Source organism: Sturnira hondurensis, unplaced genomic scaffold, assembly GCF_014824575.4.
Source record: "Sturnira hondurensis isolate 20B ecotype Veracruz unplaced genomic scaffold, ASM1482457v3 Scaffold0021354, whole genome shotgun sequence".
NCBI classification, from domain to species: Eukaryota; Metazoa; Chordata; class Mammalia; order Chiroptera; family Phyllostomidae; genus Sturnira; species Sturnira hondurensis.
This window is the reverse complement of record NW_028093985.1, coordinates 30936517-30963927: the sequence shown is the minus strand read 5'-3', so window position 1 is coordinate 30963927 and position 27411 is coordinate 30936517.

Below are 27411 nucleotides of genomic sequence, written 5' to 3'. Positions count from 1 at the left end.
TATAAAGTAAAGTAGGCTGGACTCCTGTCTTGCTGCACATCCCCCCAGCAGCACAGCCCTTCCCTAGAAGCTTTACATGTGGCGCATATAAGACTTAGTGCCGAGGGAAGGCCAAAAGGGACTTCCAGCCAAGATGGAGGAATAGATGGAAACACTGTGCCCCCTCCCACAACTAAATTTAAAGACAGTGAAGTTTTAGTAACAAAAATGCAGCCATAACAGTGAAAATTGAACTGTACGAAATTCCGACAACAACGAACCATTCGGCCAGACGGGTAAGAGGGGTGGAGTCAGAGGCGGACCAAGGTCGGGCTGGAAAGTTGGTTCTGTCAGACCCAGGAGCAGAGGCGGAGGCAGTAGGTGGATCTCAGGCATGGGGTGGCGATGGGCAGACCCAGTGAGGGCACAGGGCAGCTGGCTGACTGTGGTCACACATTCGTGCGCAGATAAACCAAGCAAAGGAGCGAACCATGAGACAGACCACTCAGGCTAGGGCCCCAGCAGGAATTAGAGCCTGAAAGCACCAACTGGAAAGACTTTCTTGGGGTCAAGGGGCTGAGAGAGGCTCCCAGGCTCACAGAGAGTTCATTGGAGAGACCCACAAGGTCCTGGAGAGTACACGGGCCCACATACCTTGGAACCAGCACCAGAGGGGCCCAATTTGCTTGTGGGAAGCCACAGAGGGGACAGAAATCTGAGAGAAAGCAGAGCGGAGCAAAGCACCATTTTTTTCCCTCTCTGACCCTGCCCCTAGGTACAGTGTCACAACCCAGCAACTGGGTAGCCCCGCCCTGGTGAACACCTAAGGCCCTGCCCCTCATACATAACAGGTGCAAACAGACCAAACATTGTGACTCAAGAACAGCTCAAAGCCTCAGAGCCTATAATTCTAAGTGACCAAGAAATATCCAACCTTTGAGATACACAGTTCAAAATACTGGTGATCAGGATGCTCACATAACTTGTTGATTTTAGTCACAAATTAGAGGAACAAATGAAGGCTAAAATGATTGAAATGAAGGGAAATGCACAGGAAACCAATAGTGATGGAAAGGAAAGTGGGACTCAAATCAAGGGAGTGGACCAGAAGGAAGAAACAACCAAACAGAAAAGAAGGAAGAAACAAGAATTCAAAAAATGAGGAGAGGCTTAGGAACCTCCAGGACATCTTTAAACATTCCAACATCCAAATTATAGGGATACCAGAAGGGGAAGAGGAATAGCCATGAGTGGAAAACTTATGTGAATATATAAGAAAGGAGAACTTCCCCAGTCTGGCAAAGGAAATAGACTTCCAGGAAACCCAGGAAGCTCAGAGAGTCCCAAAGAATTGAACCCAAGAAGAGAGTCCCAAAGTTGGACCCAAGAAGGAACACACCAAGGCACACCATAATAACATTAGCCAAGATGAAAATGAAGGAGAGAATCCTAGAAGCAGCAAGAGATAAGAGGACAGTCACCTACAAAGGAGTTCCCATCAGACTGTCAGCGGATTTCTCAAAAGAGACCTTACAGGCAAGAAGGGGCTAGAAAGAAGTATTCCAAGTCATGAAATTCAAAGATCTACAGCTAAGATTGCTCTATCCAGCAAAGCTTTCATTTACAATGGAAGGGTAGATAAAGTGCTTCTCAGATAAGGTCAAGTTCAAGGAGTTCATCATCACCAAGCCCTTATTATATGAAATGTTAAAGGGACTTATCTAAGAAAAAGAAGATAAAAATATGAACAGTGAAAGGACAGCAAACTCACAGTTATTAACAACCACACCTAAAACAAAAGCATACTAAGAGGACAGCTAGATCAGGAGCAGAAACATAGAAATGGAGATCATATGGAGGGTTAGCAACAGGGGAGTGGGAAGAGGAGAAGGGGGGAGAGGGTATAGAGAATAAGTAGCATAGACAGTAGGTAGAAAATAGACAGGGGGGCAGGAATACTATGGGAAATACAGAATCTAAAGTACTTCTGACACATGGACATGAACAAAAGGGGGGAATGGTGGGGGAGGGGTGTGCAGAGTGGAGGGGAGTGAAGGGGGGAATGGGACAACTGTAATGGCATAATCAATAAAATATATTTAAAAAATAAAAAATAATAAAGTAAAGTAGGCTGGAAAGAGCTTTACTATGGGGAATGAGTGGCCAGGGCATGATAATTTCAGGCGGGGAGTCGTGATCCAAAACAAGTACACGAGAGTGACGTCGAAATAGACTTGGGTGTAGATGATTGATAATCTCTAGGTAATCACAAGTTTTTAGCAGCTGGTGGCATAAACCTCAACTCTATTTAGAATCACCCATCCCCAGGAAGAAGGATCTGGACAGAGAGCCTTCTGGGGCCTGTTCCTGCCGGGGGCAGCTTGGAGCTTACGGGCAGGGTCAGGAGCAAAAAGCATGAGAGGTGGGCTGTCCTGGACGCGTCCTGTGGGTTGGCTCTCTCTCTCTTTGCTTACCAAAACCGCTAAGAAGAATCCTTTGGAATTTTCAAAGCCTTCCTGGTAAGTAAGATTTTTTATCTAAATGAGATTTTTGAAATGACTCTAATGTATTTACTACCATTCATTTTAGGAAAAGTAGTAATAATCAGCATAGTCACCTTTTGTTAGCAGTTTAAAAAATAATTCCTAAGATGCCAGAATCTCAAGTTCTTAGAAACAGGACTTCCTAGAAACCTCACATACTAGACACCAAGTTTTCCCACATATGTCTAGGACGTGCTGTGGGAAGAGAAGAGGGACTATGACACCAGCCACTGCCAGGTTTAACTCCAGCAGACCTCAACAGTAGGCACAGCCTTAACATTTATGTCTCATATACACTGACCCATAAGGGCTCTATTTTCTTAATATTTTACATTCTACTAACAAGCACAAACTTGTCATTAGAAGAAGACTCATTTCCCATTTGGAATATCCCCCATCCCATGCTCATACACACACACCATATACATGTACTCCCATTTAAATCATGCACATTTTTTATTTCACCCCTTCTAAAACTTGTCAGATCCTGTCTCAGTCAGAATGAATCTGCTTTATCTTGACCTACTCAAAGCCCAAAGTATTACAGAATCGTTGCCTCTTTTAGATCTGCAGGCTATTCCTGAATGCATCTCACTGTAACCCTCACTAGGTGTCAACCTCCCAAAAGCCATGGATTTGAGTCCCATTCATCTTTTATGCCTTGTTCTGCCTAACATCATAATTGACTCCAAGCAACTTCTCAACAAATATCTGCTGAATTAAATGGAACTGACTATTGGGATCTCTTCAGTTCCTAGAGGAGCCTTTTTCCAGCCAGAAAAGGGGCTGGCAGGTCCCAACAGAGTTAGTATGCAGCCTTTTCTGCCCTAAGATTTAAGAAACTGCCTGCAGATTCCACCACCTTCTGAGCATCAAGAAATCAATGACAACAAATGGTGCTGTCAAAGGGCCGGGTCACAGGGGAGCACGCACACAGGAAGCACCAATGGATGGCCCACCGGATGCAATGCCCATACGAGCTTATCACAGCCTTATCAAAGCAGCCTGCACCTGATGCCCCCCCACCCAGAGTCAAGTCAGGCTTGGGCAGAGGGCAGCTTGCTGATTTCTGTCCTCACTCCTTGGCTGATGTCTGTGTCTGTCAATAAGGGGAAGAAGGGTGATTATCTCAGTACTGGGCTACGAGGCATAGAAAGGAATAAATAGCCACTTGTACTCCTATAAGATAAGGGAGGAAGAGGAATGCCAGAGCTAGAATAAACGACTGGGAAGCCAGAGGTGCGCAAATGAGCTGTGCTCCAACTGGGCAGAGAAGGAAGGTGGAGAAGGAATCGCTGCATGTGGGAGACATCATTCATTTTAACCCCCAGGGGCAGGTAAGACTATCCAGTATTAGAATGTGAGGAGGACATAACACCCCTAGACATGCAGCATAGACTTTAACGTGCTGGCTAAGAGTTAGAACTCGGAACTGAATTACAACGTCAGAAACACTCTAATTGGCACTTAGGGTGCGGTGCCATGATATGTGATCAAACTCTTCCCCTCAGGTCCCCACTGCTTTGCCTTCTTCTTCTCCCCCCTCCCTCCACCTCCCCCCATCTACTCTTGCCATCATCATCCCTCTTCTCTCCCTTCCTGTGAGAGCCCTCATTCCTTCCAGAACAGCTAGCTCAGGTAATATAGCAAAACAGATGAAAGTCTTGAAAAAGATACTAGGAACCCTGGGGTGGAAAGACTGAATGGAAAAGGAGGGAAAAGGAAAAGGAACGAGCAGTTAATTGAAGGCTTGCGAAAGCTACTTGGACAATCTCATTTCTGCATTATCTTCTGTCTGGCAGCTGCAGCTGCTCAGCCACTTTCATCCCTGACATAAACAGTCCATATCTGCAATTACAAGAGCCCAGGGAGCAAGCATTAGTATGCTGCATATGGCCTGGGAAAAGTGTATTGCTGGGCTTCTTCCTGCCTTAGAAGTCCCTTGCAGACACGTCCAGCAACAAAGGGAAAACAGATACAGAGAAGCCGAGCATGTCTGGGACGTCAGAAGCCATGTCTGAAGCACAGGGTCAGATGGTTGTGTCAGAACTAGGAGAAGGGAATAGCAGAGGAGAAAAAATGCAGTGGATGGCTGAGGCTGATTCATCAAAACCTGTCTTGGAGAACTAACTACCTACTAAGACCTTTGTACTAATTTTAGTAGTAAGTGAAATGATAATAATGGAAAAGGGCAACTCAGTCCAAAGTTGAGCATATAAAGACTGAAAAAGGAAAATTAAAAAGGTAAACTACTGTATATTCTTTTCCTTTTTACTCTTATATTACCTATTAGTCGGTATTTTATCATCATGTCCTTGACTAGATAAAAAACATTCATGCCATTGCAGCCAGACTAGAGCAAACCAATGTAACCCACGCAGGCTTATATCAGCCTGAGTAAAACCAAGCCCTGTAAGCGTCTCAGCTTTCTGCAGTACCTAATCTTAAGAGGACTATGGAAAATTTTATTTTGAAAGTTACCCAAATAGAAAATCTATAAAAGAAAATTTACAAGAAATATATCAGAATCTCACAGCCCTGGCTGCTGTAGCTCAGTGGATTGAGCGCGGGCCTGCGAACCACACGATGGCGGTTCAATTCCCAGTCAGGGCACATGCCTGGGTTGCAGGCCAGTTCCCGGCAGGGGACACACCAGACGCAACCACACATTGATATTTCTCTCCCTCTCTCCTTCCCTTCCCCTCTGAAGATAAATAAATAAAATCTTTTAAAAAAAGAATCTCACTATCCAATAATAGAGGCTGGCTAAATAAGTCATAAAATATACATTCAGTAGAATATTATGCAACCAGGAACTTAATTCTATAGTTTTACACTAGTGATACATATGAGGTCTATGCAGAAGTTATCAAGCCATGCAATACTAAAAATAGAGACATTTATTAAAGAAGATAAAAGATATAAAAACAATTTGCACAGATCAATGATGCCTCAGTCCCCTTCAATTAGGCATCTTGAGACCTCACGCAGTTCTTCCAATCACCATCAGCTGCCCTGTTGTATTTCCCTGAATCTCATCAGTGGTCTAAAATCTCTTCCCTGTCAAAGGTGATTTTAGTTTTGGGAAAAGCCAGAAGTTGCAGGGTACAAAATCTGAGCTGTATGGTGGCTGAGTCATCTGGGAGATTTGATGTTTCACAAAAAAACTCTGCATGAGACGTGATGCATGAGCGGGCATGTTGTCAATGAAGACAATCACCAGTTGTCCATAGCTACATCCTTCTGAATCATCTGAATAGTTTCTGTGGAGGAATGTTCAAGCTTAAGGCAAAATTTGATTCAGATTTGTTGCTGTACTCAGTAATTGTGAATGTAACAGCCACACAGTACATATGCTCACTCAACAGTGTCTACCACCTCCACTGACTAGTACAGTGAAGTCATCACTGTTCACACATGCAAATTCCAGTCCACTCTCCTTGGCTGCCAAGCTACACAAATGTTGTGCAAACCATTCTCGTTATACTAACAATGGCTGGACTTCTTCCAGACAGACTTTGTATTCACAAAACACAGCCTCATAAGGAAGCCGTGATAGCATGAGAGTCTCTGAATCTTCTATAACTAGGTTTTGTTTGATAAGAAGTAGAAGCATTTCTGGCCAAGATCTAAAGAGAATTAGTCCTCAGGTCTATATCGTGTGTGTGCATGCCTGCACAAATCTACACAAATTGATGGGCCAATTAAAACAATTAACCCTAATTTCTCATTGAGGACCAGAGTCCTGGCTCTGATAGACTTTGGAAGATCAGCAGAAAGTCCTAATTTATTTTTGCAATATCTATTTTCCTTACTAATTGAAACCTAATGTGTTCTAGTACAGCAATTTGTCCTGTTAAATAAATAATTATTTTTTTTAAAAAAGGTGTCCCGCCTTCCTGGCACACAAGCTGGCTCTGACCAACAAGATCAAAGTGGCAGGTACTAGATAGGACTTCTAGGAAAGCTCTATAAAAAGGAACAGTCAGTCTGCATGTGCCTTTTGCCCAAGTGTGATGCTGAAGTGGAGTCATCATCTTGTGACCATGAGGCAGCAAGCAGAAGGTCAAAACCCACACGATGAGGGCGTCTGAGCAGGAAGACAAGCTTCACCCGGCTCCCAGCTGGCACCGTGTCACAGTACCTGCTCTGCACCATCTGTCTCAAGATTTCTTGTCACACACAAAGGGAGAAGAATAAGAAAAAATTGTTTTGCTTTTTTCTGATGTGCATCCAAATATATTTCTAATTTTGATAGGAGGTATCCACTAAAAACTAGAAGAAGTAAAATTCTCTTCTTCCCTCCCCAAACCCCCAGAACAAGAGAAGCCAAGTGAAGTTTGTTAGCTGGTTACCATACTGGACTGAATATTGTCCCACCCCCTTCAAATGTGTGCCCACCCAGAACCTGTGAATGTGATCTTATTGGGAAATAGGGTTTTTGCTTATATAATCAAGTTAAGATGAAGTCGTACTAAATTAGGGTGGGTCTAAATCTGATTTGACTAATGTCTTTACAAGAAGAGGGAAATTTGGACACAAAGACATATAGAAGGTCATGTGAAGATAGAGGCAGAGACTAAAGCAATATATGAAAAAGCCAATGAATGCCGAGGACTACCAGCCACCACCAGAAGTTAGGAAAGAAACAGACTGTCCCCCAGAGACTCCAGGAGGAACCAGCCTGCCAACACCTTGATTTTGGACATCTATCCTTCAGAAATGTGAGAGAATAAATTTTGGTTGTTTTCAGCCACCCAGTTGTGGTACTGTGTTACAATTAACCATAGAACACCCATGTGATTGGTCTGTCTCCTATTCATTTACAAACATGTACTTTTATACCCCATGTTTCTAAAAGGGGAAACTGAGGAATACTAAAAAAAATTGAATTTGCATCTGGGATACCTATGAGATAGGTCAGAATTTAAGAATCCCTGACCGTTTTTGATTACTTGTGTTTCTCTCTTATGAAGGTGACCAAGAAAAAGAAATAATCCTGGTTCGGCACTTAAACGTGGAGGCCCTGGCCACCTGAGGCCAATAAGATGAGGCAGCTCTGACTCTTTGGTGATCAGAAGTTGATCAAACACAGTAATTACATAATATAAATAATCTAAATGACCAACATTGCTTGTTGAATACCAAGATCACACATCTAAATATGTTTTAAAATGTGTCAGTATTTAAATGATCAACAATGAAGAATTTGCTAAATAAATATGAAAACCTCAATCAGTGAAATACTATGATAACTTACAGAAAAATTTGTTGAAATAAAATTATGTATCTGTGAAAAACAAAGTTGGTTACCAAATAACAGTTATGTTTCCATTTGTTATAAAGAAAAATACTGGATGACAAAGAAAATGAAAAATGAAGGTATTGATAAAAATAAATTACCAATTGAAAGAACTCCTGTCTCAGAGAGAAGTTTAAATTAAAATAATTCAACTAGAACCAACTGTGATACTTTGCTGATCCAATACTGAGCACATAATAACCCAATCCTCAGTAGAACAAAACCAGAAACCATGATTTCTTTAAAAAGTGGGGGGACTGATAAGAAAGAGGGAAAATGCCTCTTCTTCAGCATGAGTTTAAGTAATGTGAAGTATAAAAAATGAAAACTTGTCTTCAGATGAACTCGACAAATAAGTCCCCCACTCCAAGAAGCAGCAGGCTGGCAGTTCTCCCTGGTGGGTCAGTGGATTGAACTAGAACAGAAAAAGTCATACTCACCTTCAGTTGTGGGACTGGAGTCCCCCACCAGGCCTATGAGTCTGGGTGTTAATGAACATTGACATTCATCTGCCTGAGATTGTAGCCTGCTGGACTCCAGAGAGAACCAACAAGTGAAAATACCCCGCAGCTAGATGGCACCCTCTGAAGGGAGGCGGTGGACTAGGTGGCCTGACAGAAGGGAACAGGAGCTAATTAAGGTGGCCACAAGAACCCTTGTGGACCAAACCAGGACAAGCATTATTCAAAGTACCTGAGGCTGCCTGTTTAAATATGTAGGAAGAGAGATGTCTAAGTTACTGCTGGAGAGCCAGTGAACAGGAAGTACCCTATTAAAGGGATGCCAAAGAGGAAAGCAGGTCAGTGATGGAGAGAGGGATGAAGCATGAAGAATCAGACTAAATGAGATTTTTCTGCAGGTAGAAGATGGAGGAGACATCAGGATCAGACTTGCTTAGACTACTTAGCCCCACAGAAATTCTGGGCCACAGCCACTAGGACTTCTTTCTTTTTGCATGTTTGGGGATAGGGGAGGGGAGCTCTGGGTCTCTTTGCTTGATTACATTATGCTTATCATCTTCATTGTATGGAGTCAGTGGAAGAGCCAGGACCAGACCCAGGCTGGAGCCCTTGACGTGCATTGCGGAGCCCTCCTACCTTTTCAGTTTGCCTCTTTGCTGTCTAATGAAGTGCTTTTATTTGAAGGATGGAGGCATTGTCACTGGCAACTGACATGAAGTTCTCGTGCAAAGGAAAGTCTAGAGATGCCAGCTATCTTATAGATAATAAAGATTGCTTCCAGCGTGATTAATGGCTTAAGAACAAAAGGAGGTTCAATGTGAGGAAAATATAGAAAATATAACCCAGTTTAGTCAAAAAAGTGGAGGCATATTCATTTGGCAATATAACTCACTTAATGAAGACCTAGAGGCTATCTCATGTAACACAAAATATTAATGAAGGTCATATGTATCACCAAAGGCTGAAAACTGAGAGGATCACAAAAACAGAATATGGAAGAGAAGTAATTAACATCAATAATCTGTACTACTTCCAGATGGTCAAACTAAAGGGCTCTTTTTACAAGTCAAACTATAAACCATATAAATTGGTCAGTAAAACACATCGCTAAAGATTGAGATTAGAGACTTCGTCCAGTGTAAAACTTCAGATAATTCAGAAACAAGTTTGTCCCTGGAACCACAATGACAGACCCTGACTTTTTCAGTCCTCAGTGACCTATGGATATAAAGGTACCAAACACGTAAGGCCCTCTAATTCCACTGCTCTCTACTCTACATGCACAAAATAGGGTTCACGGGGCTCTGGATCTTAGTTATTTCTGCCTCAGGCTGTATCATAAAAGTACACAGGGTTTTTTTCCCTGCTTCAATTCCTCTTTATTGTGGATGGCTCCCCCAAAAGCCACTTGAGAGTGTGCTTAGCTGTTGACACTGCCTGATGTCAAAGAGAAAATATTCAAGTTTACACTAAGTGTTCCCTGGATTCCATACCGTGCCATTCAGTCACCCCACACCAAAAGCACCACACTGGATTATGCAGGGCAGAGAAATTCTCTCCCTAGCTTCAACTTGTGTGACTTTGTCAAATGAGCCACAAAGTACGAGAGGGGAGCCAAAATCTTCCGGAGGGCGGACCTCTGTAGTACTGGCTTTCCCCACTACGTGAGTGTTCTAGGAACCCATCTGTATCAGTGCACCAGCTGGCATTGTTGTGGGAGACTGTGCTCAGCTCAGTGAAATTTTTTTTTGACGATTCTTCTAACGCCTTTGCCCACTTCATGATGGGTGATTTACAAGCGCACCTGCCAACATGGCACTGAGTGTTCAGCAGTTTTTGACCAAAAAAGACAATAAGCCCTACCTCCTGTGACCCATCCTCCCTATTCACCTGACCTCACCTAGAACAAGTTGTTTTTTTTTTTTTGTTCGTTTCCCCAGGTGAAAAAAGTCCTCAAAAGGAAACATTTTGCTGATGTGAAAGTGGTGACACAAAAACCAGCAGAAACACTAAAAGGCATCAAAATCGACAAGTTCAAAAAGTGTTCTAGGCAGTGGAAAAAACATCTCGATAAGTGTATTGCATCAAATGGAGAGTACTTTGAATGTGACTGAAGTTTAAACATATAAGAATAAATACACCATTTTTATAAATAAATTCTGGGTTCTGGGGGTGCCCCCTCACATAGCAAAATACATCTCATACATCTGAGTCTCCCTTGCGGGAAGAACTTCTTCACCCTCTTCCTGTAAACCTTCTCCCCTCTAGACTCAAACATCCATCTGTGGGCCAAGAAAGGAGAGCAGCCCCTGAACCAAGCATGAGACTGTACTCCCCATCCTCATCTCTCCTGCAGGTGCCCACAGAAACCTTCTTTGAACAAGCCATGTCCTCCTGGGCTGGGCATCTCCTATCAGTCCATCAGACATGCTCCTTATGTCCTCAGTTCCAGCAATGCTCACGATTCATTCACTCAGCCAGTCAGCGTATTACATACTTATTGAAAGTCTACCCTATGCTATGCAAGAGAAGTGCAATAATAGTGAACAAAAGCAGGCCTTCTCTCTACTCTCAGGAGCTTACAGTTTAGCGGGAGAAGAAAACATGCAAAGAATGGTAGAAATTTGTGTAAATGCACAACTGCTGTGAGAGTAATAAATGGTGCTATGAGAAGATACATACAGAGGAAGATGATCTACGCCAAGATAGAAAGGAAGTTTCCTGAGGAAGCGATTGGGTGCAGTGAGTAGGAGGAGCACTTTGGCCTGAGGGAAACAACTCAATGTCCTGAAAAAATATAAACGCACAATAGTACTTCCCCTATACACATTGACTTAGTTAACATTATTGCCTATAAAGGACTGTGATAAATACTGAGGACAACTGTGTAATTAAAATATATATATGATCTTTGGCCTCCAAAGAGCTTAAGATCTAATAGAGAAGACAGGAAAATTAACTTTTATTGGAGTGTGACAACTCCCATAAGAAAGTTATGCATAAGAGATTAAGGGGGTCTCTGACTAAAGGGTCAGGCAAGACCTCCCAGTGAGAAGAGAGCTCAGTGAAGGAAAGAAGGAAAAGATGGGATTTCCAGAAAGAAAAAAACAGCCTGGGGAAAAGACACAAAGGCAGAAACAGCAGGACCAAGTCAGAGTTAGGCTAACGAGAAGGGTGTGAGCAGGTGGAGGCCAGGAACGTGACGGTGACCGGAGAGGAAGTGGGACAGGCAGGAAAGCTGGAGGCTCTAAGACCAGCCTTGTGTGTAAAGCTGAGGTGTCCGAACCTTCTCCAGAAAGGATTGGGAGATAATGGATTAAAGAGAGACAGCGAATGATTTGCTCTTTTATTTCATTTTGTTTCTCTCCCTCACTGTCTCCCACAGTGAAAGGCACTAAGATTTCAAAAGAAAACCAAAAACCTATAGTGATGACTCTACTTTGTCATTTTTACAGGTTTATTTCCTCCGCTGGATGTTAGCACATAAAATCCCCAGGTGCTTTTCAATATATGTTACATTCCCTCCAGTTTAGTAAATCAGAAAGTTTACTTCCTTTCATTACACTGCTTTGTGTTTTGCTGGGCAGTAAGCCATTCCAGTGCTGAGCTAAAATTAATATATTTAGCAATTTTGTAACACCATGTGTGATATATATACATGATTGATAGGGAACAGTTTTAAAAATATTATATTTATTGAAAATAAAAAATGAAATAGATAATAAAAATAGCTTTACTCTGAAAACAAACTGAACATCTTAGAATACAGACCATTTTTCTTTATATTTTTAATTATATTTTATTGATTATGCTATTACAGTTTTCCTGATATTTCCCCTTTGCCCCCCTCCACTCAGCACCCCCAGTCCCTCAGGCAATCCCCCCATCATTGTTAATGTCCATAGGTCATGTGTGTAAGTTCTTTGGCTATACCATTTTCTATACTGTACATTAAATCCACATGGCTATTCTGTAACTACCCATTTGTACTTCTTAATCCCCCTCACCTCTTTACCCATTCCCCTTCATCCCCTCCCATCTGGCAACCACCAAAACACTCTCTGTATACATGATTCTGTCTCTGTTCTTCTCGTTTACTTAGCTCAGTTTTTAGATTCAATTGTTGATAGATATGGGTGTTTTTTTTTGCCATTTCATTGTTCATAGCTCTGATATGTTTCTTAAATAAGACTCTCTAACAGTTCATATAATAATGGTTTGGTGATGATGAACTCTAGTTTTCCTTGTCTGGGAAGTTCTTCATCTGCCCTTCAATTCTAAATGACAACTTTTCTGCATAGAGCAATCTTGGGTGTAGATCCCCGTTTTTCATGACTTTGAATATTTCTTGCCAATTCCTTCTAGCCTGCAGTTTCCTGAGAAATCAGCTGACAGTTCTATAGGAACTCCCCTGTAAGTAACTAACTTCTTTTCTCTTGCTGCTTTTAAGATTCTCTCTTTATCTTTAACCTTAGGAATTTTAATTATGATGTGTTTTGGAGTGGGCCTCTTTGCATCCACCTTGTTTGGGACTCTGTTCTTGCTGGACTTGCATGTTTATCTCCTTCACCAAATTAGTGAATTTTTCTTTCATTCTTTTTTCTTTTATGAATTTTTTTAAATTTAATTCTTATTCAAGTACAGTTTTCTGTTTCATATTTCCTGTCCTGCCCCCCAGTGCTCCCCACCTCCCTCCCATTTCCTCCCCCCACCTTAATTATTGTCCACTTGTCCTTTATACTTATTCATGTGAGTTCCTCCCCTTTCCCCCTATGATTCTCTCCCCTCTCCTCTTATAGATTTCCAATTTCTTGCTCTTTCCCCTCTTCTGTCACCCTTATGATATGAATGTTGGGCCTCTTGAAGTTGTCCCAAAGATGGCTTATACTATCCTCACTTTTTGGATTCTTTTTTCTCGTTGTTCTGATTGGTTGTTTTTTGCATCCTATGTTCCAAATCATTGATTGGATTCTTGGCTTCATCCCCTCTACTGTTGTTTCCCTATAAATTATTCTTTATCTCAATTAGTGTATCCTTTATTTCTGACTGGATGATTTTTATGCTGCTGAGGTCCTCACTACGTTCCTTGAGCATCCTTATAATCAGGGTTTTGAACTCTGCTTCTGATAGACTGTTTATCTCCCTTTTGTTTAGCTCTTTTTCTGGAGTTTTGATCTGTTCTTTCATTTGGGCTATGTTTCTTTGTCCCCTCGTTTTGACAGCCTCCCTGTATTTGCTTCTATGTATTCAGCAGAACTGCTTTGACTCTGTGTCTTGGTAGTGTGGCCTAATGTAGTAGGTGTCCAACAGCACAGCCCTCCATCACATAAGCTGGGTACTCGTGGTGCACATATTGTGTGGCCTGAGTACACCCTCCTCTTGTAGTTCAGCCTTGGTCGCTATTGTCAGATCAATGCAAGGGACTTACCCAGGCCAGTCAGCTGCAAGGACTGGCTGTGACCACTTACCACCAATCTCTATCCTCTGTGGAGGATCAGCTGTGCAGGGTCAGGGTAGGGGTGCTCTGACATGGTCTACAGCTGTAGGTACAGCAGCTCTGGGGTTCCCAGGTGGTGCAGGCCAAGGTCAGCCCCCAGCAGTGTTTTGTCCAGGGCACCCTGCAATCTGAGGTGGCTGCTACTTGTGCTGGGCTAGGGATTCCCAGGTAAAGCCAAGCTATGAATTTAAGCTGGTTGCTGCTAGTGCCAGGCCTGGGGCTCACTGAAGGTAGCTGTTGCTTGTCTGATAGTATTTAGGAAGTTGTGAAACATGAACCAAGTCCAGCCTTTCATATGGAAAAGCAGCTTGGGTGGGACCATAAGTTGGTTGAGGCAGAGTCTCTGGGGATCTCCAAGGCAGGTCAAACAGTGTTAGCCAGGTTGGTAGAGTCTCAGATATGGCACCAGCTTACAATCTCTGTGGGGGTTAGGGTTCAGCCAAGGGACAATTGCCTCTGTTCACCTTGATGTCAAATACTTCAGTTCCCTCCTGTATACCCCCAGTGTTTTCAAGCTGCTACACTGGTGCTAGAGTTCAGAGGGAGTGAGTCTGAGTAGGTGAGTCCATGTGTGGGTTCTTTAAGAGGAACTGCTTGGGGCTCCAGCAGTTTCTTCCACTGATTCCATCCCACTGGTTTTTGCAGCCAGAAGTTATGGGGACTTATTTTCCTAGCACTGGACCCCTGGTCTGGGGGGACTTGGTCTGGAGCTGGGACTCGTTGCTCCTGAGATATCCCTCCCAAATTTTTATCTACCACATATGGGTGTGGGACCAGACCATTCCTTGTCTGCACCTCTCCTACCAGTCTGGATGGATGTGGTTTATTTATTCTGTGGTTGTCAAACTTCCATTCAGCTCGATTTTGGCAGTTGGTTTTTCGAGTGATGGTTTTTCTATATTTTAGATATATAGTTTTGATATGGTTGTGCTAAGAGGCAAGTCATGTCTGCCTATACTGTCATCTTGACCAGAAATAAATTGTCTTTATATTTTAATATTATGTCTAACACGTATAAAACTTTATTAACATGTATTTATGTTGTAAAGCATAATAAGTTAAACTCTCATGAACCTACTATCCAATGAGCACATTATAAATAAGTTCCACCCACCTGTGTATTTCTCTTCTATCTCATCTTCTCACTAAACCAGGGATAAAGCACTATTCTAAATTTTATTTACCTTTGCTTTGCTTTTTAAAAATACCTGTATTAAATGTATATGTACCTCTAAACATACTGCTTCATATTTGTGTTTGAACATTATTTTAATTGTGTCATCATGTTTATAGTCTTTTAGGACTTTTTTTACTCCACATTAGATTCCTAAAATTCATATGTTACTATATGAACAGCTATAGCTATGGATCATTCATTTTCAATGATGTATAATATATGATCCTATAACCATAGCACAATTTATACATTATTCTCTTGATAGTGGATTCTAAAGAATTCTAGTTATTGGCTCTTACAAAGTGCTTTCTATAAGCCTAACATATATAACCTGGACATATATACAACAATTTCTCTGGAGTATATATTAGGTATGAAATTAATTACTTATTCAGTGTTTACATGTTCAGATTTTCAAGATAATCCCAATTGTTTCTAAAGTAATTTTCTAATTCACCCTTCCAAGATCATTATATAAGAATTCTTATTGATCCATATTCTCTTCAATACTTGGTGAACTAAAGTAGTAACAATGGGAATGAAAAAGAAAAAAAATAGATTTAGGCTGTATTCAGGAGATAAACATAGAAGGATGTGGTAGGTAAAAAGGAGATACCAGTATGACTCAATATTAACTATCAAGATTTACCAATATATGAGAGGGGACTCCAAAAAAACTGAAATTATCTTCTGGAGGGCAGGCCCTTGTAGTACAGTCTTCCACTGCGAAGTGAATGTTCTGGGAACCCATCAGTATCAGTGCACCAGCTGGTGGTGTTGTGAGAGGCTGCATTCAGCTTCAGTGAATCATTTTTTAAGACTCAACGTATTTGCCCATTTCGTGACAGGTGGGTGATTTGTAAGCACATCTACCCACACTGCACTGAGTATTCAGCAATTTTTGACACAAAACAGCATTACCATTCACCTGATCTTCCCTCAAGTGACTTTTTCTATTTGTTTTTCCAGATGAAAAAAAATCCTGAAAGGGAAACATTTTGCTGATATGGAAGAGTGAAACAAAAAAACAGCCAAAGCACTAACAGGCACCAAAATCAACAAGTTCAAAAGCTGTTTTGAGCAGTGGAAAAAAACATCTTGCTCAGTGTATTACATCAAATGGAAAGTATGTTGAGGGCGGCTGAACTTTAAACATGTAAGGAATAATACACAACTTTTTATAAATAATTCCAGAGTTTGGGGTTGCCCCCTCATAATAAGTATAATAGTCCAATTTGATTGAAATTTTATTTCTTTGTTGAAAAGTTTACAACTTTATGTTTATTGGCCATACATTTACATGTCTTTGTCCACTTTTCTATTTTGTGTGCATTCCCTATCAAATGGTAGGCTTTGGTTTTTTTATATATATTCTGAGTACTAAACTGTTGTTGGATATGTGGGTTTGTATATCAAATATATTCTAGTATTTTGTTGTCTTTTCACTTACTTTAGTGATTTTTTGGTACATAGTAGTTATTAATTTTAACAGTTGAATTAATTAATCTTTTTTACGGTTAAAATTTTTTATACTTTCATAAAACGTTCCCTACACCCCCAACATAAAGAGAATTTACTCTGTATTTTCTTCCTGAAGTTTTTCTTTTCTCAAAAGTCCTTATCTATGTAACTTGACTTGGGTATAGCATGAGGCAGAAATTCAATTTCGGATTTTTTAATGGATATACAGCTATCCCAGCATTTCATATGGAACAGCGTTTCCTTTCTCTCCTGATCTTCCATCTTCCCTGTGCTGGATGCTTTCTGTGGCCCTTGGCACCCACTGATTTCCCCTTATTGCTTTCCCCGGTACGACAAGGACTAAAAACCTAAAAATGGGTTTTTCCAAAATTCTTTGCCAGCAAGCTTTGAGACATGTTTCAGATGCTGTTAGAGAAATGCAAAGGTTTGCATAGGTATGGGTTTGTAAATGCAAAGGCTTGCAAATGCATAGGTATGCAAATCTGGAAAACAGAGAGGTAGAAACAATTTATTCCCAACAACAATGGCAGAGAAGCTGCAGACTCTGGAAAGTGGGTCTGTCCGGAGCCAGGTGGACGCAGAATTCCTATGCCAGTCCGACTGAAGAAAAATAAAAAAAGGTCAGCTAGGAAGCTATGTAGGCAATTAGGTGAACTAGAGCAATGACAATGAGAATGAAGAGACTGATTCTATGTTTAGGAGATAAAGCATACCAGGGTGTCCTGGTTAAGAAGGGAAATTCAGGAGTGACTCAGGTTTTTTTCAGGGTGCTGCTCTTTAAGATAAACCCAGAAATGGCCTGCTTAGGAAGGACTATGAGACTAGTTTGGGACATGCCGAGTTCTGGTGACTAGGGAATACTCAGGTGAGTGGGAGTGTGACGTCCTGCAGAGAGGAATGAGCCATATGCTTGAAGTTATGAGTCAGCCACACACAAGTGTTCGTTGAAGTCAGCACGGGGAAATGTACTCACACTTGGGGAAAAAACTTTGAGAATTCTGTCATGTTTGAGGGATCACAAGAAGAGGAGCCAGTGAGGGAAACTGAGCAGAGTGTCCAGAGGCACAATAAGAATGCCAGAGGAGAAAAATGTTATAATATTATAAAAAATGGGAGTTTAAGAAAAGGGGAATTGTTAACATTGTCAAATAAAGAAAAAGAAACATATCCACTGGATTTAATGATGTGAAGTTAATTGGTGGAAATAATTTCATTGTTGTTTTGGAGACAGAAGATAAATCACTGTCAGTTGAGCAGTAAATGGCCAGAGAGAAGGGAAATGGGAAACGTAAATGGCTCTTCAAGAAGTCTGGCTACCAAGGAAGAGAGATCTACAACAGTAGCTAAAGGGTAGTGTCAGCAGATGTTTTTTTTAAAGAATGTGTTTATATATTGAAGGGAGCAAACAGAATATAAAGTGGATGGCTGATGACCCAGGGTGCCTGTCAAGTCAGAAGACAAACTTCAATGCAGGTGATTAGGCAGATGAATTAGACTTTGGAAGCAGGAGAGACAGTCTTTCACAGAAAACAGCAAAGGCTGTGAAAGCTTGTGTCCTGGTGGATGTACACTTTATAGGTAGTTTGGGGTTGTGAGGTTGAGGGAGTTATTTCTAGTTTTTCCAAATGAACAAGAAAGCAAGGCCATATACTGAGAGCAGGAGAGGATGGGGTGGAGGAAGAAATCTGAAGAGCAGTGAGGGTTTGGACCAGCAGTTGAGACGAAAGGGAAAAGTAGCTGACTAGCCTCATGGACGATGACCCCAGGCAGCACTAAGAGCCCAGCTAAGGTCAAGGGTTTGCCCAAGTCGCTGGCTGATTCTCCCCATTAGAGCACTGTGGAGTGGGGTAGCCGGCTTTGGTTTATCCATAGCCCTGTGTACAGGACTCACCATAATCGAATGAAATTGAATACATGTCATGTGATCTCACTTGACTTTTACTACAAATTTTTGCAGGCTGAGTGACAGCTCAGAGTGCCAAAACTGACGCCTTAGGAAGAAACAGAAGAGAGATTGAACAATAGTATATGGTAGACTAAAACAGCAAAAGAATATGTGTGCAGAAAAATATTCTTTACCTTTGGATACTTTAGACTATGCTAAAAGGTGTTAACATGTGACTAGGAGCAACAATTATTTTTTGAATAAGGTTAGCAAGTTAAAAAACACTATTATAAATAACAACTGAAAGGCATGTAGGGAAAATGCACCATCTAAAGATGCCACTGTACAGGAGGATGGTTAACCAAATCCAGCCAGCAGATCAGATATCCTGCTCTTTAAAAAACTAAATAAAACGGTAGGACTTATTGATTTTGCTCTTCCTCTAAGCAGAAACAGGCCAAGAATATATGCAGAGAAAATAAATAATCTTGAGCTTTCGTAAGAAAGCTAAAGCAAATGTGGAGTTATAGACTCTCAAAGTGAATCCAAGAATAGGGCTGGTTCAGCATGAAGCTAATAATTTAAAGATTCATTACCAGGTGCTTGTGTTAACAAGGATGAAACACCTATCGCATGACCTGGAGATTTTTTTTCCTTCTAAAATGTACTCAGGAGAACAGAGACAAAAGAGCAAGTTATTACTTGGTGTACAGATAAACTCTCTCTGAAGTAGAGATCCATCAGGTGCCCCATGAGAGGAAATTCTAGAGGATTCCAGGGGAATAATCTGATTCTTTGTTAATCACTGAGACTCGGGCAGCGCAGCTGTTACTAGAAAATGTGAGGTGTTGGAGTAGAAAGTCTCAGAGGAGAGCGATGAAGCACCGGAGCATACCTTGTTGCCCTGGATGTGAAGTCAACAGGCATCTGTTGCAAGGGCTTATGGGACAGTATTGGCTGAACTGGTCACAAGTCACCCACATTGCAAATTAAAATTTGTTTACCAGCTAGCAGGGACAGTAAAGTGTCTAGAAGGATACTTTTCTGTTTATTTCATCAAGAGCATATGTAGCTCTGGCCAGTGTGGCTCAGTTTGTCCTGCAGGTCTGATTCCCAGTCAGGGCACATGATTAGGTTGCTGGTTCAGTCCCTGGTCCAGGCGCACATGACCCACAATTTGTATGCATATGGGAGGCAACCAATTGATGTTTCTCTCTATCCCTTTCCTCCTTCTTCTCTCTCTAAAAGCAAGAAAAGTCCTCAGGTGAGGATTTAGGGGGAAAAAAAGAGCATATGTAAACTGCAGTCTACAGTGAAAATTAAGGAGAAAAGAAAAACAAGACTGTCGAGAGGGGTCAGGCAAGTTGAGAGGCTGATGGTGGAGAAAAATGTGACTCAGGAGAGAAAAAAAAGAGGAAAAATTATTTTGTCTATCCCTACTTAGCTCTCTCTTTCCTCTTTTCTTCTACTTTGTTACTGGCAAATTCTGTGTTCCCCCATGTGTCATCGGGCAGATGGGAGCCACATTGGAATAGCATTTTTCACAATTTCTTGCTGACTTTCACCTGCTCCTCCTGGAAGAAGGAGAGGTGATTTTCTACCTTATACACACTCTACTTTTAGTAAAATAGAAGGGAGCATATTTAATCTGAATACAGGTTATGAAAATCTCCCATAACAAATTTCATATTTAATTAGTGACATATTAAAATTTTCTTCCTGCCTAAGACCAGGAACAAAACAAAGATGTGAGTTACCACTGCATCTATCATTTACTAAAGGTGCTAAGCAGTGCAATAGAAAATAAAAATAAAATACATAAGTCTTGGAAACTGTCTTAGTCCATTCGGGCTTCTATAACGGAATGCCATAGACCGGGTAACTTACATACAACAGAAATTCATTTCTCACAGTTCTGGAGACTGAGAAGTCTAGGATCAAGGTGCCAGCAGGTTGGCGTCCAGTGAGAGCTCTCTTTCTAGTTCAGGCACAGCCATCTTATTATTGCGTCCTCATGTGGCAGAAAGTGCAAGGAAGCTCTCTGGAATCTCTTTTATGAAAGCACTAATCCTATTAATAAGACCTCTGCTCTCCTGACCTAATCATCTCTTAAAGGCCCCTCCTAATACCATCACATTGAGTGTTAGGTTAGGTTTCAACACATGAATTCAGTTGATAAAAAGAAGTACAACCGTTCAAATTCACAGATGATATAATTACAGGCATTGAAAACATTTTAAACTAGCCGACAAATTAATAAATGAATTTAACAATGTTTCTCAATGTAAATAATATTAAGAATCAGTAAATTATGTGTGTATATATGTAGCATATAATTAGAAAAAAATTTAAATCAGAGCTTTTTACAAAAGCATCAAAAATCATCAGATGCCTCACCCTGATCTATTATTTCTTGTGCTTCACCAATAATTGCATTGTATTGGTGAAATAATACGTAAATTAAAAATATAACTTTCTAAGTTGAAATGATTATTTAGATTGCTATAGAACAGCCAGAAACAGAAGGATGTTTCTTTCAACACACTATGTTCTATACAAGATGGACATAAGGGCTGTTTTAAGGATTAAATAATTTTTTAAAAATTCATCAGGTACCCAGGAATAAATTAAAGGAAACATGTATAATACCTTCACGTAGGAGAGAAAAAAAAGTGAGAGAAATTTAAAAACACTCAAATGCATAGAATAATATATCACATTTGTAGATTGATATATTCATTATTCTAAGACTACATTTCTTCCCAAACTGATTCAATACAATCTGAACTAAAATTCTAGCTTTCTTTGGGGAAGAAATGCCAAAGTCCAAGAGTAACAAAAACTATCTTGAAGAAAAACAACAAAATAAGAATGTTTATAGGACCAGATATTAAGGCACTCTAAAGCTTCAGTAATTAAGGGATCGTGGTTTGGGCACATAGATAGACAATTAGCGGTGAAACAGCACAGAAAATCCAGAATCAGACTCACACTTATACAATCCCCTGATATTTGACAAAAGTGCCAGTACAGTATAGTAAGAAAAGAATGATCTTTTCATAAACAGCACCAGATCAATTTTACTTACATGTGGGAAAAAATGTACCTTTACTACACTAGACATCATGCACAGAAATCTGTTCTGGAAGAATATATAGGAGAATATATTGATGACCTTGGGACAAGCAAAATTTACTAAACAATACACAAAGAAATTATTAACCATAATAAAAGACATTGAAAATTGCACTGGATTGACAGCAATGTGGCAGTTAACTACTAAAGCTGGATATATACTTATTCTATGACCCAGAAATTCTACTCCTAGAGGTGTACCCAACAAAAATGTGCACAGTTGTGCACCAGAAACATTCATGCAATATCCTTAGAAATATTATTCATAATACTGGGTTGGCCATAAATTGGCTCTAGTAGTGCTTAGCCGTCTTTGACTCCAAAATAATTCTGTTCGATTGTACTGTGACAGCTGTCATATCAGCGTGCATTTAAAAAACATCAAATTGGTGAATTTTTGTGTAGCCACTTTAATATTGAAGATGGAAGTAAATACACAACATTTTTGGCATGTTATGCTTTATTATTTTAAGAAAGATAAAAATGCAACTGACGCAGAAAAAAGATTTGTGCAGTATATGGGGAAGGTTCTGTGACTAATCAATCGAACTTGTCAAAAGTAGTTTGTGAAGTTTTGTGCTAGAGATTTCTCATTGGATGATGCTTTATGGTCAAGTAAACCAGCTGAAGTTGATAGGAATCAAATTGAGACATTAATTGAGAGTAATCAAAATTATACCACATGGGAAAGAGCTGACATAAAGTATCCAAATTAATCAATAAAAACTGTGTCATTTACGTTACAGAAAAAACTAAATGGACTCTTTGGGTAACTCAGTAAATCAAAACTGGAAATAATCCAAATGTTCACAGACTGAATGAATAAATGAGTATAGTAAATTTCTACAGTGGAATATTATAGAACAATGGAAAATACAATTACCACCCATGTTAAGCCTTAGGTGGTTTTCACAGGCATAATGTTGAGAAAAAGAAGTCAGACACGAGAGTATATATTACATGACTCCATTTTTGTAAAACTCAAAAGCCTGTTACACTAATTTACATGAGGACAAAATGGTGGTTAATGTGTGGGGGTAAAAGTACTAAATGTGGACATAAGGAAGATTTGCAGTGCAGTGGAGGAGCTTGGAGTGTTATAGTTTTTGAAAATAAGTATTTCCATTTTATAAAAATTAATCAAGCTATACACTTAAAATTTATACTTTGTTATACATGGTTTATATATTAGTAAAAATAACATGCAAAATGAAAATTACAAACATAAGTTGGATTTGCATATCTACCTAAGACTTCAATCCCTTCTCATAGTCAAACTATATGAATGTATATGTCATTCTTGCTCTTACGGGATTATAAAAATTTGTAAAATTCACACAGTAAGTTGTTGATTGGTGTGGTGGGGTGTAATGGGAACAAAATGATAGATGTCAGTCCAATTGCTCGAATTCTAATCTGCCAGCTTCATGACCTCGAGCAAGCCTTAGATTTTGTTAACCCCAGTTTCTTCTCCTATAAAACAACGGAAATAGTACCCCCACTTCAATGTTATTCCTTAACCAGTGTAGGAAACAGTTTTCCTCTTTACATTTTATTCTAAATTCCTACTGTTTGCGAACCTTTTTCTGTTTGCCCAAGCAGACTTGAACAATCCTTCCATGCTTCTCCATCTACACCTTGTGCCTATGAGTGAGTAGTGCTAGATTTTGTTAGTGACTACTAGGAGGGAACATCTAGAAGCTTCCAAAAGTCAAGGATAGCACTTCTTCATATTTTGCATCCCTGGGACCTAGCATAATGCCTGATATATCAGTGTTCAATAAACACATGAATGAATGAATGAATGTCTACTTTCACTATCTAACCAAGTGACTGTAACAATCTTATGCATTGATATGCATGAAAGAAAAGTGCTATACAGATGTAAATGATTGTAGGTCAGTGCATAGGAATAAGCCACAGAATTGTTTCCAGTTTGTCTTATTCACTCATAAAGAAATATAGAACACACCAGTTGATTTTTGAAGAACCATAATAAATGAAGGGTTGTAAAAATATTCTCAGAACCTGCACTGGAATGCATGAGCTCTGTGAAGACAAACAAGTGACTGAACAAAATAGGAATCCAGTCAGAAGTGACAATAAAACACTTGTCATGGAGACAGAAGCAATGTTTAAGACAAGTAGCCCTCAGGACTGAAAAGCAGTCTTGCTGTCTCCTCCAAAACTCAGCGGGTAGGGAAATAATTTGAAAGGAAACTGTATATCCTACCACTGTACATGGGCAATTAGACTATCGGTTGAACACACACTTATGAATAGTGGTGCTGGCGAGACTCTTTAAAAATATTTATGTTTCTTTTGTGCAGAAATGTATAATCAAACTGTCCCCTCTTTGTGTCGATCATGGCCTAGCTTTGTATTTTTGCTTTATGATATTAAGCTAATTTGCACTCCATTTTAATAAAATAGAAGAACTCTAGTCAACCTACAGTGTGTCGATATTGTCATCAATGCCAACAGTAGCAAAAATGTCATGTTTTTCTCAGCACCATTTAACATCTGTCTCAGACACCAGCACTACAGGAACTGTATACAAAAGAAGCTTGACTGACTCCAGGGACTGAATCTGGGCTGTACAACACTTCACCTCCAAATCAGCAGTTCAAATCCAGCCTAGAGTATAGAGGATAAAAATACTTCCAGGAGTTCTGTGCTTAAATCCAGTTTAAGCCTTGATGTGGCTCCCTGAGGCAAGGGATCAGCAATATATTTTAGCATATTACTCATAGCCCTGAAGCAAGAACTAGATCTACAGACTCAGGAGTCTGAACTAGCTCTCTACCCTAACATCCTGTGGCATTATTTGGGCCTCACTCAGGGTCCTATCAGCTCCTCACTTAAGGTGTCAAGAAGATTTCCACTTAAAATGGTTTCCAAATACCTAAATTATCACCTCCCACCACTGGGATGCTGGAAATAAAGCTGGAAATTTATGAAGAAAAGCTATTCAATGCTTTACTTATCAAATAGTGAGATAATCCAAAAAGAACAAGGAGGGAGAAAAAGAAATCGAAATTCAGAATTATAAACTTTTATGTATATGGCCATGAATACATAATTTCCCTGATAAACTTTAAGATTTTGCCCAGGGAAAAAATTCACCCTATTATGAATGTAATGGAGTTCCTATAAATATGATACATGACCTACTAACTTGCATACCGAATTAGATGCTGAGACATTGCTGAATCACAAACACCTGCTCCTGAATCTCTGTAAATACATTAGCTATGAAGTCACAGTGAACACCAGCAGTAGTAAATCATACCAAACTCAAACCAGAAAACACCTTATGGATGAACAGATACATCACTAAGCAAATTAAAACCTGGATACATGACCACTGTTAAAACTTGCCAAACATAATTACACAGACATTTTTAATATCACCTCATACAATTTCTGATGTTTTATTCAGTTCCATTTTCTGAAATGACCTTTGACTTGACTAAGGGGATATAAAGGAATGGTGGCCGGGCTATATTTTGATCAAAGGGAAAACCCTTAGGCTGCAAACAAGCAGATACCAGGGTCCTTGTCCTCACTCTGAGGGCTTATTTCCTCATCTGCATAACAAGTGTGAGAAAGAAGGATAAACAAGGCAACCTGGAAGGTTCTTCCCAGCCCTGTGTTCTAGAAAAACATGACCCAGGCTTTCAAGAGGCCCCTTTTATTGAAATAATTTAGTTATTGTAAATTAGCTTTACAAGGTCTTCTTAACAAATATTAAAATGCTATATTTTTCTGCATTAAATTTTTGTTTTAAAAGAATAATTAGTATGCATTAATTGCCAGGTGATTTCTAGGAATATTTCTGCTTCAGATTTAAGACTGCAAATTAAAATATTTGGAGTCCAAGAATGTCAGTCACAATCTAAACACATTAATATGCCACTCCAAAAATTTCTACCAAGTGAAGTAGATAAGCATAGAGTATTGGAATCCTTTCTACATAGTTAGATTTTCCTAAATGTAATTTTCAATCTGAGTTGCACCAAAACTATGTATTTATTTCTGCACAGAAAAAATATAGGAAAGGTACTAAAAAGTCCTAAGGCATAAATGAAAAAATTAGGCCCACTTGATTCTCCTGACACCTATTTCTGGGAGTAGGAACTTTTCTGGAATTTAAGTTAAAATTCATTTCACTCAGGCAAGGATGAGGGAAGCTGATGGGTATTTTCAATCCATATGTTAGAGACAACACTTTATTTATGGGGTGTTTTTTTTTGAGGCAATCCAAAAGACTTGTAGTGTGGGGCTTAACCAAGTATTCTTACAGTCAGAAAGAACCAATGTGATAGTTAATTTTAATATGTCCACTTAATTAGGCCAGATATTTGGTCAAACATTATTCTGGATATTTCTGTGAGGATTTTTTTATGAGACAACTAATTTAATTAGTGGATTTTAAGCAGATTACCACCCCCCATAATGTGGGTGGGTCTCATCCAATGAACTGAGGACCCGAATAGCATAAAAGACTGACTTCCACTGAAGAGTGAATTCTGCCAGCAGACAGCCTTCTGACTTGAGGTGCAGGATTGGCTGCTTCTTGGTTCCCCTAACTTCCAGCCCACCTTCTATAGATTTCAGTATTGCTAGAATCCATAATCATATGAGCCAGTTCTTCAAAATCTCTATTTACCTATGCGCACACACACACAGACTATTGGTTCTGTTTCTCTGGAGAAAATACACCCAGGTTCAAATTCCAACTTGTTTGGAGTTTGAAATGGAACAAGTATATGGAAAACCACATACTTGTTTTCTGGTGTTGAGTGAGTTCCTTCAATGTCCTGAGCCCACCTCCCCTTGTGTCTAAACCAGGGAAAGCGATGTGCCTGCATCTGAGGAGTACTGCAAAGACTGAACACAACCACGCACTCAGTGTATTTAATACAGTTTACAATAAGGGTTGGCAATCTTTTTTCTGCAAAGAGACGAAGAGTACATATTTTAGGTGTTGTAGGCCAAGTTTCAATGTCCTCAACTCTTGAACAACTGTTCTCATGAAAAGCCATATGATATTTTTGACATTTAAAAAATGTAAAAATCATGCTTAGTTCATGGGTCACACAAAAATAGACAGCAGGTTGGATTTGAACAACAGGCCATAGTTTGCTAACCCTTGTTTATAACATATGTTACACATAATAAATATTGACTTTCTTCTAGCCTAGATCTTTGAAATTATGAAATAAATAACACATTCCCCAGTCCCAGAATGTCATTTGTACAGTCATTTTCCTCTCAAAGATATTGTTTCTCCGTTTTTAAATAGGAAACCTTATAACCCTACATTGTCTTTTGTTATGCCCTTCTCAAGATCTGCTTTGAGGAAAGAAGCTGACATCTTTTATGATTTCTCCATTATTTTTTCTTCAGGAAGGTGTGTCATATTTTGTCAGATTCTATACAGAATTAACAGTAAAAGCATGTTGCCTGCCTCTAGCCACTCTGAAAAAAGGGAGACACTCATCATCCTGTTATGTAGAAAAAATTCAATGACAAATTTCTTTACCTGACGGAAGACAGTTACCATGGGCCACCCTACCTGGGACCCCAGGGAGGTAAAGCACTTGAAGTTAAGAATATTTTTGATTTAAAAAAACTCACCTCTCCAGAGAGTTTACAGAGTTTTACTAAGTCCCACTAATGTAGCTTCAAGGCCAATGTTTAATTAGTCATCAACATTTAGATACACAACGTCTAGTAGCAGGATATTTAGACACAGATTGATACTTGAATGAAGTTTCCACCCCCTTCATCCCAATGTGTTCTGTCCATTGATGCTTTATTTCTCCTGACAGTACATAGCTTTTTGCCTGTTGTTTGTTATATATTTTTCAAATATACAAAAATGAATATAAACACATCCCTCTCCTACCTCATTAACTGTTATTATTTGGCCTTATTTGCTTTA